Source organism: Nannospalax galili, unplaced genomic scaffold, assembly GCF_000622305.1.
Source record: "Nannospalax galili isolate Female #2095 unplaced genomic scaffold, S.galili_v1.0 scaffold1532, whole genome shotgun sequence".
NCBI classification, from domain to species: domain Eukaryota; kingdom Metazoa; phylum Chordata; class Mammalia; order Rodentia; family Spalacidae; genus Nannospalax; species Nannospalax galili.
This window is the reverse complement of record NW_008330832.1, coordinates 1,512,449-1,526,780: the sequence shown is the minus strand read 5'-3', so window position 1 is coordinate 1,526,780 and position 14,332 is coordinate 1,512,449. Positions and strand designations below refer to the sequence as shown.

The 14,332-nt window shown below is 37.0% G+C and overlaps 1 protein-coding gene across 3 annotated transcripts in view; it reads left to right on the top strand.

Annotated features, from left to right (window-relative positions):
- Nucleotides 1–14,332, top strand: part of Cenpp (centromere protein P) — a 244,387-nt gene that overhangs the window by 75,179 nt on the left and 154,876 nt on the right. The window lies entirely within an intron of this gene.

Genomic DNA, 14,332 nt, shown 5'->3' with positions numbered 1-14,332 from the left:
TCTCTTCTGTTCTGCTCAGGAAGAGGGCGTCAGATCCCCTGAAACTGGAGTTATGGATGGTTGTTAGCTGCTATGTGGGTGTTGGGAATGGAACCCAGGTTTTCCACAAGAGCAGCAAGTACTCTTAAACTCTGAGCCAGCTCTCCAGCACCTAAATTTGGTTTTTAAAAATTAAAGTAGTATAGATATCATGTACATAGCTTTAAAGACTCAACTTTTAAAAAATACTTTTGCTGGGCACATACTTGTGGTACTAACACTTGGGAGTTGTAGACAGAAGGATGGAGAATTCAGGGCTAGCTTGAACTATACAGCAAGACTTTGTCTCAAAAATTTTTTTTATTACTCTTTGATTTTAGTAATCAAAACAATAATTTTTATTTCTCTAAAGGAAAACTTTAATAAATGTGGATAAATATTCAAACATGAAAGAAAAGCAATTTTTTTCAAGTTAATTAATTTTAAAGGCTTTCTAATCAAAGTGTTGATAAAGTACACCTTGAGTATGTAAATGCATTTTTAAATGTATATTTTTATTAGATTTTTGTTTATTTCATACATAACATCTTAGTCCTTTTTGACCCCTTTCCCTTCAGCGCTCTCTCGTACCCTCCCCACTGGATTTCATGCCTTCTGTCATTTATGTTAAATCCTATTGAATCAAGTTAGTGTCCCCTGACATCCCTCAGTGCAAGTTCAACCACTGGTGTGTCTAGTCAGCCTATTTAGAGTCTTAGAGTCACTCCATTAAAGAAGATCAACTCTTCTTCAGCTGGTAGTAATCAGCTGCCCAGTAGTTCTTCATCTAAGATTGGGGCTTGCTGTCCATTTCCACAGTTCTGTGCTAGGTTTTTGTCTGTTTAAGTTTGCATAGGTCTTGTGCATGCTGTCACCATTGCTATAAGTTCTTATGAGCAAGGTCCCAGGAGTCTGTAAGACTTTATTTCTATATGATCATGTATCTCCTCCCTAGGGTCTTACAATCTTTCTGCCCCCTCTTCCACAATGGTCCCTGAGCCCTGGGTTCATTGAGCTCTGTTGCATGAGGGAGCTTCGTTGATGACAGTTGAGAGATGCATTAGTATTCTCTCCACCCCTTGTTCTACTATGTTCCATGAGTTTTGGGTGTAGAGGTTCCATTGTAGATGTGTCACTTAGGGTTGGGCAGTAAATTTCTTAAAACTCATACCATAAACTGATCTTGAACTCAGTACTCCTGCCTTAGACACCCATGTGCTGAGATTACAGATGTGTACCACTACCACCTGGTTATGAAATTCACGTTCTTTTTTTTATGCTCATGTTCTTATTATAATGTGAATTATTTTAAACTTACAGTGGTCTCTGATTTGGGTTGATATAAATTGTCAAACTTGTGGATTTAAATATACGGTACAATCATTTTAAATTTTTTCTGTATTTTTAAGCCTGGATATAGTTCTGAAGTAGAGTACTTGTATAGCCATGTACAAGGTCCTAAGTTCAGTACCAAAAAGTTCTTTTTACATTAATTTTTTAAATCTTTGAAATATATTAAATAGCAGATGATTTCTTTTGTATTATATGACAAGTTAGTAAGATATTGAAAAGTAAACCAGATAGACATATGCCAAGATTTAGAAGATTTTAGAGATTGATGGTATAATTAATGGTGTAGTTTGATTCTTGGTAATGTAGAAAAATCACTCGTAAAAGTGTATTGAGCACTTTATCTTTGCCAGAATTCTAGAAAAGTTAATTCAGAGAATTGAAATTCAGTTCTTCCCTTTAAGGAACTTTGGTGGTCTTAAAGTCAGCAGGAAAGGCAACAAGCATGCAAGTAGAATGTAGGTAGGCCTTGCTACAGTGTGGCCTGGTGTGTGCCACAGTCAGGAAAAGACCACACACCTCTGCTGGCTGTAGTTAAAAAGGCATACCCACACTAATTGTGTAGAGAAGAGAGGAGGGTGGGCAGGGATGAGATGCTTCAGATAAAAGGAGCAGCTCATGGTGAGATGGATGGGGTAGGTCAATTAGACCCCCACAGACACACTTTTTGGGAAGTGCAAGAGATTGAACCCAGGATCTTGAGTATGCTCTACCTCTAAGCCACATCTTCAGCCTTAAGAACTTTATAATTAGCTGCATGTGGCTGGAGCTTGAAGGGAGAGAGAAGGGGTGAAGTAGATGGACCATATTAATAACTATGACTAGATAGGGGACCAGAGAGTATACGTTACTGCATTGTTTAGTATTTTAATTTTAGGCTATGAGAGACCATTGAGAGATTATTAAGCTAGTGAATGATATGATTCTATTTACATTTTAGAAGTATCCTCTAATGTTGTATTTCTGAAGAATAGTGCAGTTTGTTGTATTGGTTATCTAGTACTATAAGATATCACCAAAAATCAGTAACTTAAAGTAGTATGTATATATGTATCTTCTCTGTTTCTGTGTGGGTCAGGAGTCATATGATTTTGCCTAATTGTCTGCTTCAGAATCTCACCTGAAAGCTGTGTTTGAAGGCAGCCAGAACTAATTATTGTGGCATTTACATCCTTACAGAATGTGGGACTAAAGACAGTTTTACCAACTGTTGACTAAAGATCTCCCTTAGTTCTTTGCATTGTGACCTCTGTCAGGCAGCTCATAATATGGCAGCGACTTGAATGCCGACAGCTTTGCCGTATTCTTTTTGGTTTGTTTGTTATTATTTTGGTTGGTTTGTTTGAGTCTTGAAAGAGGGTCTCACTGTGCAGCCCTGATTGACCTGGAACTGACTATATAGACCAAACTGGCCTCCAACTCAGAGAGCTATCTGACTCTGCCTCCCAAGTGCTCGGCTTAAAGTTGTATGCTACTATGCATGGCTAGCTTTGCAGTATTCTTTTGTTAAAAAGTAATTCCAGGGTTCACCCACCTTGAAGTGTGGGTGGGGGAGGCAGTGATTATACAAGGCAAGAATCTGGAATTGTCCAGAATTTTGTTGGAAAATAAACCCATGTTGTCCATCATCAGCCAAACTATAAAGCTATAAAATTTGATGGAACACTTTAGACCAGATAACTTCTTTGTTGAGTGCACTGAGGATGTTTAAAAGTACCTATGCTCTGTACCCCTCAATAGATGCTAGTAGCAATAACACCAGCTATAAAACTCAAAGAAGTCTTCAGACACTTTGCCTTTAATCCCAGAAACTGGCAGGCATATCTTTGAGTTCAACGTCAGCCCGGGCTACATAGTGAGTTACAGGACAACCAGGGCCATGTAATGAAACCTGTCTTAAAAGCAAAACTAAACAGACTACAAGCTTACTACCATCACCTAATTATGCACTGTAGCTATTAGATCATGACTTAGCAACTTTTGGTTGATGGTGGGGTAGAGAGATGGCTCAGTGGTCAAGAGCACTTGCTCTTCTCCCAGCAGACGCAAGTTCAGACTCTAGCCCATACTGAGCAGCTCACAGCCACCTGTAACTTTTCCTCCATTGGATCCAACACTCTTTGGCCTCCATGGGCACACCTCACATAAGGCAGACACACAAGCATACACATACATGTAAATAAAAGAAAAATCTTTTTAAAATTACCCCATTGAGAATTGCTGAGTTACTACTTAAACCTTTTTAAATCCAGCATTCTAGGATCTTATAAAGCAAACCTATGGTTTGAATCTTCCTTTTAAATCTCATCTGTGTGCTTGAACACTGATCTTTTTTCACAAGAGAAATGAGAGTAAGTACCTAACAGACTAAAATTTAATTAGTTGAGGGTTATGAGCCAATGTAAGGATGAATATGTGCTAAAAAAATTGATTTTATTTATGAATTTAGTTTTTCTCTTACAGCATAAATCTCTGTACAGTGTATTTGCAACCTAAGTATATAGTGATGAAAGATGTGTATGTGATGCTGTCATACTTATAACTGGGTCTAGTTCTACCTAATTGTAGTTGGCTTATACATAGGCATATATATGTTTAATGGGAAATTAGAACATTAGGAAACTTTGGACTTTTAGATGTATGATTTAATTTTGTTTCCATATGGTGTTTCCTGTGGTTGCTGGCTGTGGCTGCTCTCCTTCAACTGTGGTCGCTCTCCTGCTCTCTCAGTTCTGATCAGTTGGGACCCCAGGGCTGGTGAGGAATCTGCACCAGCGTTGCCACATTCAGATGCAGGAGACCAGGTTCAGTGACACAGATCTGCTTTATTGCAGGAAGGCACAAGCTTATATAGGGGTAGTGGTCCAGTCACAGCACAGCAAGTAGGATACCTTATTAGCATAACAGGTTTAGCATCCTATCACAGTACAGCAAGTAGGATACCTTGATTCCAAGGGTGGTTATTAGGAAGTGGCGAGCTCTAGGCATCAGTCTCATGATCTGCCAATGGGAGCAAAATGTGACAAGGCGTTCCTTGTGGCTCCAGTGATCAGGCCGTTGCCTCAGGCCTGCTGTATGGCTGTCAGTAAGACTTTCACCCTAGGTTCAAGCCTGTCTCCCACAGTTTCCAAGATTTAAAAAAAAAAAATGGATTTGGGATCAGGAAACCAGGGTTTTATTTCCATCCTTGGGGACATATGAATTCTTTACAACAGAAAAAGTTTATAGAAAAGATGGGATTTATTTATTTCTTCTTTCTTGCGGTATGCATGCACCTGCATTTTAGTTTAGTGATCCCAAAGTTGAGGAATACAATGAGAATGTATGATTCAGGTAATATTTATTTTATTTTTGTTTATATATACTTTTTGGTCTTTTTGAGACAGGGTCTTCCTGTAGCCCCAGCTGGCTTGGAATTTGCTATGAAGACCAGGCTGGCCTTGAACTCACAGAGGTCTGCCTGCCTCTGCCTCCTTAATGCTGGGATTAAAGGTGTATGCCCCGACGCCTGCCTAATTCGGGTAATATTTAAACACAAGCTAAGTCTTTTCAACCAGTAATATTGTGAGCATATTTCTGAATGGCTTTTTATTTTTATTTCCTTTCTAAAAACTAAATGTATATGTTTAAACTCACAGAGATCCTCCTTCCTCTGCCTCCCGAGTGCTGGGATTAAAGGCATACACCACCACACCCAGCTTTTATTTTTATTTTTTTGATTTTTGATACTGTAGACCAGGCTCCCCTCAATTTCACAGAGACCTGCCTGTCTGTGCCTCCTAGTGCTGGGATTAAAGTTATGTCTATGTTTATTTTTGTTGCTTAATCTTGGATTTATGGTGTGATTTAGATCATTTATTAATAATTACAAGGAGTTTAGCCTGTCTCCTAATATAACTAATTACAGCCTAGTGCAAAGAGATGTTCATGGTTTTCTTTCCTGTTAGAAATATCAAGTCAACTGATACAGTTTTTCTATCAGACACAAGCAGCTGCCATCAGTTTTTCTCTGTAAAAATATTGAGGCTTTTCTTTGTTTTAGATTTCCTGAGAAATACTTGGGCTGGTTTGAGTTCATCTTGGAATTTCTAAATAATACATGATTGTAGACCTGCATCCTAACTGGGCCTTGAGCAGGAGGAACTTTTATAATACAGTTTACTTATATACCTCTAGAGGGAGGAACCTAAGCAAATTGAACTGTCCTTCTTACTAGATGGGAGGAGTATGGATTCTCTGTGGGGCAGAGGAACAGCCTTCTATAGGTGGGTGAGGCATAGAGGGAAGCCTGCTATCTCACCCTGTTAGGTCATCTGGAAGGGTGCTTTAGAAAGCTAAACTGTCCAGTAATGATGTTTTTTTTGTCATGGGGTATAGGATTTTAAGCACCATAATGAAACCCTTAGTAAAGTGTCTCTTATCTTGTACTCACCTTTTGTATGAGTACAACACTAGAAGGGACTTAAAGAACTAGAGGCTCCATTCTGTGTGCCTCTGGTACAAGACAGCTCCTGCAGTCACTCTGCAGTATGTAACACCAAGACACATTATTAAAAAAAGAATTGAAGGTCTAAGCATCCCATCAATACGACACAAATAACATGTGGACAAAATGAAAATAACTCAGCAAGGCAGATTTTACTTTTGCGGAAGGGCAGTCAGATCCAGCAAGTACACAGGACCCAGATATTTGGTAGGCTTTTATCCCTAGTGCAAGAGTACTATGTCTTTATTTGTATAACTGCGGGATAAAGGTAGGAAAGGAAGTCTTTTACTGATGTCTAAAATGAGATGTGAGGGAGGAGAAAAGGCAAGAGCATTACGAGCTATTAGAGAATCAGTAGAATTTGATGGGCTCACAAGAGCATCTATGTATTGAGTTCCTCTTTATTTTTCCTTCAACTTCCAAGGATGGACTCCAGAGTGATGAACTTAGGGTTTGCTTTCAGATACTTTGATAGCTGTTGGAGTGTCTTTAATCACAGTGTGAGTTCCCTCCCAAATTACCTCTAGTCAGGGATAGAAAAGAAACTTAGCCATCATTTGATTTTTAGGTTAAAAGAATACTGGACCTGTCTCTCTTAGCTTCAGGTAGGCACTGCAGTCTGGAATTGGGCCAAGATCTGAAGTCTTATAACTGAGTAACATTTTTCTTATCAAGATGAGAATCATTAGTGAGAGTTGTCTAAATAATATCTCATATGAACTTGAATCTAATGTCTGGGAAGCACAATTCCTTGGATTCTTAAAGAAACATACTGATCACTTTAATCTTTGGTTATACTTTCTTTGTGTTTAACATAATGCTGTAGTAGGCCTAAATTAAGCAAGTTTTTATTCTTAAGATGAGTTGAGGATCTGATCCTCAGGGTTCACAATGACCTTGGAGGAACCTCTGGCTCCTTTCAACTTTGTTTTACCAGTTGTATCATCTGTGTGAGGTTAAGTCAAAGGCATTGCTAGACCATGTCTTCCCTTGGAAGCATTAAGGAAACTTTTTCTCTGTGTTGACCTTCCTCTTTGTAGTCTGGACACCATGAGTCCATCTATTGGAGTCTCCATGGTCTCCCTGAACCAGAGGACAGGTGACTTACTACAGTTATAGGACATTTCAAGAGATGCCTCGTAGTCCCCTGAGATTTCATTGACCTTGGAGGGCAAGGGGCAAAAAATTGTCCCTTTAAATAAATCCCTCTGACCACATTAGTATAGGCCTCCATTTATGGTCATTAAATACCTAAGAAGGTTAGTTATGCCAGTCTTGTACTTTTTATTACAATGTAATTTGTAGATAAAGCTTGAGCAAAAACCAATACTCTTAAATAAACCTTGACTAGACATATATTTTGTTCCTTAAGCTAGTTGACTAAGCTGTGACCTTAGAAATTTTAAGATTATGTAATATTATTTTTTGTCTCATCTTTCATATATCTTAACAAACCTACTCGGACCTTTATTACTTCTCATTTTCTTTATTCTGGAAAAACATAGCCATCTTACTATCTCCATTTCCATACCCCTTTTTAAAAAATAATTTATTGAGAATTTCATACATGCATATAATGTGTTTTGATCAAATCCATGCCCACTCCCTCCCCTCCAGCTCCTCTCATATTGCCCTATCACTTTTTCTCTGATAACTTTATGTACTCTTTCTTTTACTTTTTTTTTTTAATCGGGCTTTCTGCTACTCTAACACTCCCCCCTCTGAAGAGGTAACTCTAAAATCTTTTCGATAGATAAAAGCTCCCAAATACCTTCAACAATTTTGGCCTTTGGAATGGAGTATGTTGCTAAGAGGCCCAAGGACATTGTAACTTTTAGCCAATAAACTGACTGCTTTTCTTTGGGGTCTTTTTATACTAACTGCCTAGCCAATTCCTACCTCCTATTCTTATCACACCATCCTCTGAAGAGGTTACCCAACTTGCAGATAGGGAATCAGGACGCAGACCACTCTGGCTTCTTCCGTGCTGAACATTGATGCAGGGCAAGGCAATTGGGGTACCCCTTCAGTGGGTCTATCTAAAAGACTTCCAAATTGCATAACTCTTATCTCAAGGAGGAAAAGAAAATCTTTGATTCATGAATAGGAGATGTGAAGGAGAAGTAAAGGCAAGAGTAATTAGCATTACAAGTTCTAGACAGGGAACTAGAAAAAAGTCAGAACAGGGCAATTTTCAAATGTTCATATGAGAGTCCATTAGAATTTCTTGACAAGGGCTTCCAAAAGCATCCCTCTATTGGGTTCTTCCTCATTTTTCTTTTGTCTGCCAAGACTGGGCTCAAGAATGAGGGATTCAGGGTTTACTTTCAGGCATTTTGATAGCTATTGAAGTAGTTAGAATCAGTGTCAGTTCCTTCTCAAAGGCTTCTAGAAAACAAACTTATCCATCATTTTAGAACAATAGCTGGTTGTCTCCTTTAGCTACACGTGGGCACTACAGTATTGAAGATCAAGATTTGAAGTCTTACATCTAAGCAGCATTTTTTGATTGGGAACAAAATCATCAATGAGAAATAATTGTCTAAATAACTTTTTATATGGACTTAAGCCTAATGTCTGAGAAGCGTAATCCCTTGAACTCTTAAAGAAATACACTGATGACTTTACTCAGTATATTTTGTTCCTTAAACTAATTCACTGAAGTATGATCTTAGAAAATTTAAGATTTTATATATATATTATTTTTGTCTCATCCCTTATATATCATAAAAAACCTACACAAACCTTCATCACTTGCTTAGGCTTTCTTATTTTTTCTATTTTGGAAAATACCTCCATTTCCATATCCTTTTAACATCTTTACATTCTCATTTTCTTTCTTTTTTTTAAATAATTATGAGACATAATAGCATGAACAAATAAATTTTCCTTCTGTTGTGAGAATTCTTGTTTTTGGTATACTAAGCAATGCTTATTCCCTTTTAAGGTTCTGGTGTCAAGCCAATGTTTGATTAAAGTTTTACTGGGAAACCAATGAATTTGCTGAGCTTACTTACCAAAATAACTAAGGGCTTGCTGAGGTATAAGAATGATCTGAGGATATGCACATGGAAAGTCTTTACCCAGCATGGGTCAAGTCTTCTCTTCCTAGCTAGCCGTCCCCAGATTGTATACTTTAGCCCTCCCCAAATCCAGGAGCCCATGTGTGAGTAGCACCAAATTACATACAGGTGTTGGAGAGAGGAACAACTATACCCCAGGAGCAACAAAATTAAATAAATAAAAGTATAATTGAGGAAACACAAAATTAGAGAACACAAACAGCAATCAAAATGATGACAACCAATACACATCTTTCAATAATAACCTTAATATCAATGGATTGAACTCCCCAGTAAAAAGATTCAGGCTAAGTGAATGGATTAAGAGACAAAATCCATTCCTTTGCAGTCTACAAGAAACCCATCTCTCATTCAAGGACAGGCACTACCTTAAGGTAAAAGGAAAAGAATATTCCAAGCAAATGCCACTAAGAAACAAACAGGGGTTGCAATTCTAATATCTGACAAAATAGACTTCAAAATAAAACTAATCAGAAGAGATAAGGAGGGTCGCTTCATTCTGATCAAAGGAACAATTAAGCAAGAACATATTACAGTCCTTCACATATATGCACCAAACTCTGCTGCACCCAAATTCGTAAAAACAACACTACAGGACTTTAAGACACAGATTAACCCCAACTTAGTAATAGTAGGCTACTTCAATACCCCACTGTCTCCATTAGACCAGTCAACTGGACAAAGAATAAACAGAGAAACGTCTGAATTAAATGATACCATACATCAAATAGACCTAAAAGACATCTTTCGAATATTCCACCCAAGGACCAAAGAATACACTTTCTACTCAGCACCCTATGGAACTTTTTAAAAAATTGACCACATACTGGGGCCACAAAACAAACCTCAACAAATACAAAAAAAATTGGAATAATTCCATGAATTCTATCGGATCACAATGCAATAAAGCTCAAAATCAACACTGGTCAAAGCCCTAGTCACTACGCAAACTCGTGTCAATTAAACAACACACTCCTAAACAATGAGTGGGTCAAAGGAGAAATTAAGAAAGAAAAGAATTCCTGGAATTCAACGAAAAGGACAATACAACACAACAAGAGCTCTGGGGCACTTTAAAAGCAGTCCTAAGAAGGAAGTTTATAGCTCTAAGTGCCTACATTAAAAAATTAGAAAGAGCCCAAATAAATGACCTAACACTGCAACTCAAGGCACTGAAAAGGCAAGAACAAATGAAACCGAAACCCAGCAGAAGAGAAGAAATAACAAAAATCAGAGCACAAGTTAATGAAATAGAAACAAACGATGGCACATGCCTTTAGTCCCAGCACTCAAGAGGCAGAGGCAGGCTGATCTCTGTGAGTTCAAGGACCCTTAGCCCAGTTAACCAAAAGAAAGAAAGAGCAAATCCAGATCAACAAAATCAGAGATGAAAGGGGAAACATCACAACAGACACCCAAAAGATCCAGACCAATATAAGGGAATATTTTACATTTTGGTTGTTAGCCTTAGCCTTTAACGGCTGTGCTATCCCTCCAGCCCAGTATAAGGGAATATTTAAAAAACCTATATGCTACTAAATTTGAAAATCTAAAATAAATGGATGGATATCTAAAATCATGGAAACCACCAAAGTTTAAATAAGAAGAGATCAACAACAATTTATCAGACCCATAACATATAAGGAAATCAAAGCGGTAATACAAAGCCTCCCAACCAATAAAAGCCCAGGCCCAGATGGATTTACAGTAGAATGCTACCAGACATTTAAAGAAGACTTCCAACCAATACTACTTAAATTATTCAAAATGACACAAATAGATGTCAAAAGACAATCCCCTTTGAAAACCAGTAAATATTAGATAAAACAATATAAAATTTAAAAATATTCACTTTTAGAAACCAGTAAATATACAAGAAGTCAAAACCCAAAATAGTTCCCTTTTCTAAACAGATCAAAACATTTTTAAAATTCAAAATCCCACCATTGAGCTCTGCTGTTACCTTCTTAGTCTGACACAAAAATTTATTGACTTATCACATGGCAATGTAGTCTATGTTGGAATCTCTGTGTTTCTTATTTCTATGATCTCATGAAGAATAAAAGGTGAAAACCTAAACAGAAGAAAAATTGTGAGAAGATTGGCACACATGACTAAATTCCTATGGTGCAGGGATTTCCCAGGTTCATATGTTCCCCTAGGACTTAGTAGTACCAATAAGTTTCTGGAAGTCACCATTTTGACTTGTGCTGCATGGTTGCATTAGTCTCCATTTGCTGCAAAATGAAGCTTTGATCAGTGGTGATAGATGTATTTGTCTATAAATATAAGGATCCATATTTAGAATATAATAAGAGATTATGTTTATCTAGGGATGTGACAGACATAGGGTTTTCTCTAGAATCAGTGACCCCTCTAGCCATGTGTATTTGGCTATTTTTTACAGTTTCTTCCCATTGAGCAGCTGTTAAGTTCAGTTAGATAGCTGTTGATTACCCCCAAGATAAAAGTGCCACTAATGCACTGATAGAGATAGGTTGGTTTTTTTAATTTTTGCAAATTTCATTATGGTTTTGATTTACATTTCCTTGATGGCTTTTTTAAAATTTTAGAATGGTCAGGGTTAGAAAATTGATCTTTCTTATCTCTTTAACATCCATAATATTTCCCATATTTTATTCACAATAAATGTTTGAAATTATAATCTTGTTTTGAAGCATTTCATGAGACACAGTAGACTTTAAGGCCTGTGTCACAGGTGCGCCTTGCTCATGCCACTAGTGTTTTACTCTTGGGCCTCACTCTTCTGTTGTCATAGCTGCACATTGCATTTCCTTTTCTGACCTCTGTCTGCTAAGGACTCTACACTAAATAACTTAATGTGGTTGGTTAGATGAATGAATGGAGTTTTGCTTATGTTCATTTTGCATTGTCAAGGTTATATCTGACTATTATGCTTCAGTTAATGCTAATAACCTGTTCAAGGATTATAAAAATACGGTAAGAGCTTCTCAAGACTCAAAAGTGTGAACAATTCTTCAAGTTACTGTGTACCATTTGGTTAATGCATATTGTCTGAATTTTTATTATATGTTTTTGGGTTCCTTGAATTGGCAGCCCCAGGTTTATATTTATTTGTTGTTTCTGGAATTCTATGAAGCGTTAGCTTGCTAAATAAAGAGAGTTTATGACAACAGTTAGAATGCACACTTAAAAAACCTCAAAATGATGGCTTAAAGAATATAAGTGAATTTTAAGGTTTTAGAGAAGATGTTAAAGCAAGAGCATCCTTCAAGGAACTGCATTCAACTTTAGCACTATATAAAAAAAATCCTGGCTGATAAGTGCCCCGGGCATATTAGGTGATAGGAAAACAGAAGGATTTTATAGATAAAGAACTTTATTTTATCAACATTGACGTGACCTGTGAACAAATCGGTTTTTAGCAAATGTTTACCTGAGGTTTTCTTTAATTTACTTTTCAAAACATCCCACTTAAAAATGAAATGCAATACAGAATGTTTTTGAATAGTTGTTGAAATTTGCTAAAATACAGATTGTACTGAGGGAATTTGATGTTTTTGTATGTGTCCAGACACAGAGTTGATCATTTTGTTGCTTTGATACTCTGAGAAAAGAGCACTTAATTTCCTGAATCTGTATGCCTTAGCTTCTTGGGATGTAGCTTTGAACATATCATTCTGAGCACTGAACCAGGGACAGACTTCATGGTGATATTGTTGGAAATACAAGTGTGAAAGCAACCCTTTAGATAATCACCAAAAATGATTTTTTTTTGAAAAAATGGATCTCACTATGTAATTTTAGTGGCTGGGAACTCACTATATAGACCAGGCTGGCCTTGAATTCACAGAGATCTCCCTGCCTCTGCCTCCAGAGTACTGGGGTTAAAGGCTTGCACCACTATTCCCAGCCAAAAATGATCTTTCTTAAATGTAAGGCTACTGTTAAATGAATGTCCCCTCCTATTATTCAGACATCTTCTTAATGTGTAGAAGACATGACTTCTTGATCTTCATTGTTAACACAACTCCCTTTATCATCCCTAGAAAAATTCCTGTTAGTAGAAGTGACATACTTAGTTTTACATAATTTATTATTATTGTATGTATGTGTGTGCACCACAGTACACATGTGGAGCTTGCAGGAGTTGATTCTCCTTCTATCCTGTGGGTCCCAGGGATTGAACTCAGGTTATCAGGCTTGGTAGCAAGCATCTCTGTTGAGCTGTCTTGCTGGCCCATAGGAGGTCTTTTAACATGATAATATTTCTAAGTTTAAAGAGTATACAAAGCCATAATCCCTTAGTTTTTCATTCCCACCTGTCATTCTTGATAGTTCCTAAAATTTGTATCATTTTTATTAAGTTCTAACCCTATGGAATTAATACCAGCTTAAATGCAACTCTGATTTTATGCTAATACATAATTCTAGATATATTATTTTGAGCAGTATGCATTTAGATTTATACTAAGGTTTTATGATATCATATGTATATTCCTATATAGTTTCTTGCCATTCTTGCATTTCATAGTAATGTGGATCAAAGTGCTCTTCTGTTACTTCTTGTTCTTGGCCTTCAAGAGTGTTGTCCTGATCATCATGATCTTCCTCCTCCTCCTCCTCCTCATCTTGAAATCTCCTGAAAACTTGGGTCTTTAGTTGTATTGTTTCACCATTAGTGCTTCTTTGTTCACCATAGTAAATGCTATGTATATGAGGGAAGCAGAAGATGATGTGTGAACTTATTGGTTCTTTTAGCTTATTTTGGTCCACGCGAAGATATGTTAAATAGCGATGGTGTGGTGGGTCAGTAGGAGGACACATCATTGTCACATTGATATCTGAAAAATCAAAATTAAATATTTATCCTGCATGACAGCCATAATTAATTCTATATCAAGTTTTGTTATATTGGATATAATTTTATAATATTTACAAAAGGTGTTGGGCTTAATTATTTTTTATATTAATCATAATAAAATCAAGTGAAACCAGAAATGAGTTTTAGATCACCAAGATAAATATGTATTCATTGGCTTTACTATTTAAGTAATAAATTCTTAGTATAAGGAATCTTAAAAAAAAAAAAGAAAGAAAAGAATCACCGACAGCTACTCTTACACAGAATCATATTCTTCACATACTCTGTAGTACTGTTTGCTAATATTCAAGGTAGAGAAGTTAAGTAGAAAAGACTATAAACTTAATGGCACACCCTTTTCCTGGGCCAGATCCATAGCCAACCTCAAAGCAGCTCTTTTCAACAATATCTAAAACATAAATTATTAACCATTCACTTTTTTTTTTTTTTTGTCTTTTTGAGACAGGGTCTCCCGTAGCCCCAGCTGGCCTGGAACTCTACAGAGATCTGCCTGTTTCTGCTTCCATAGCACTAGGAGCAAAGGCGTGC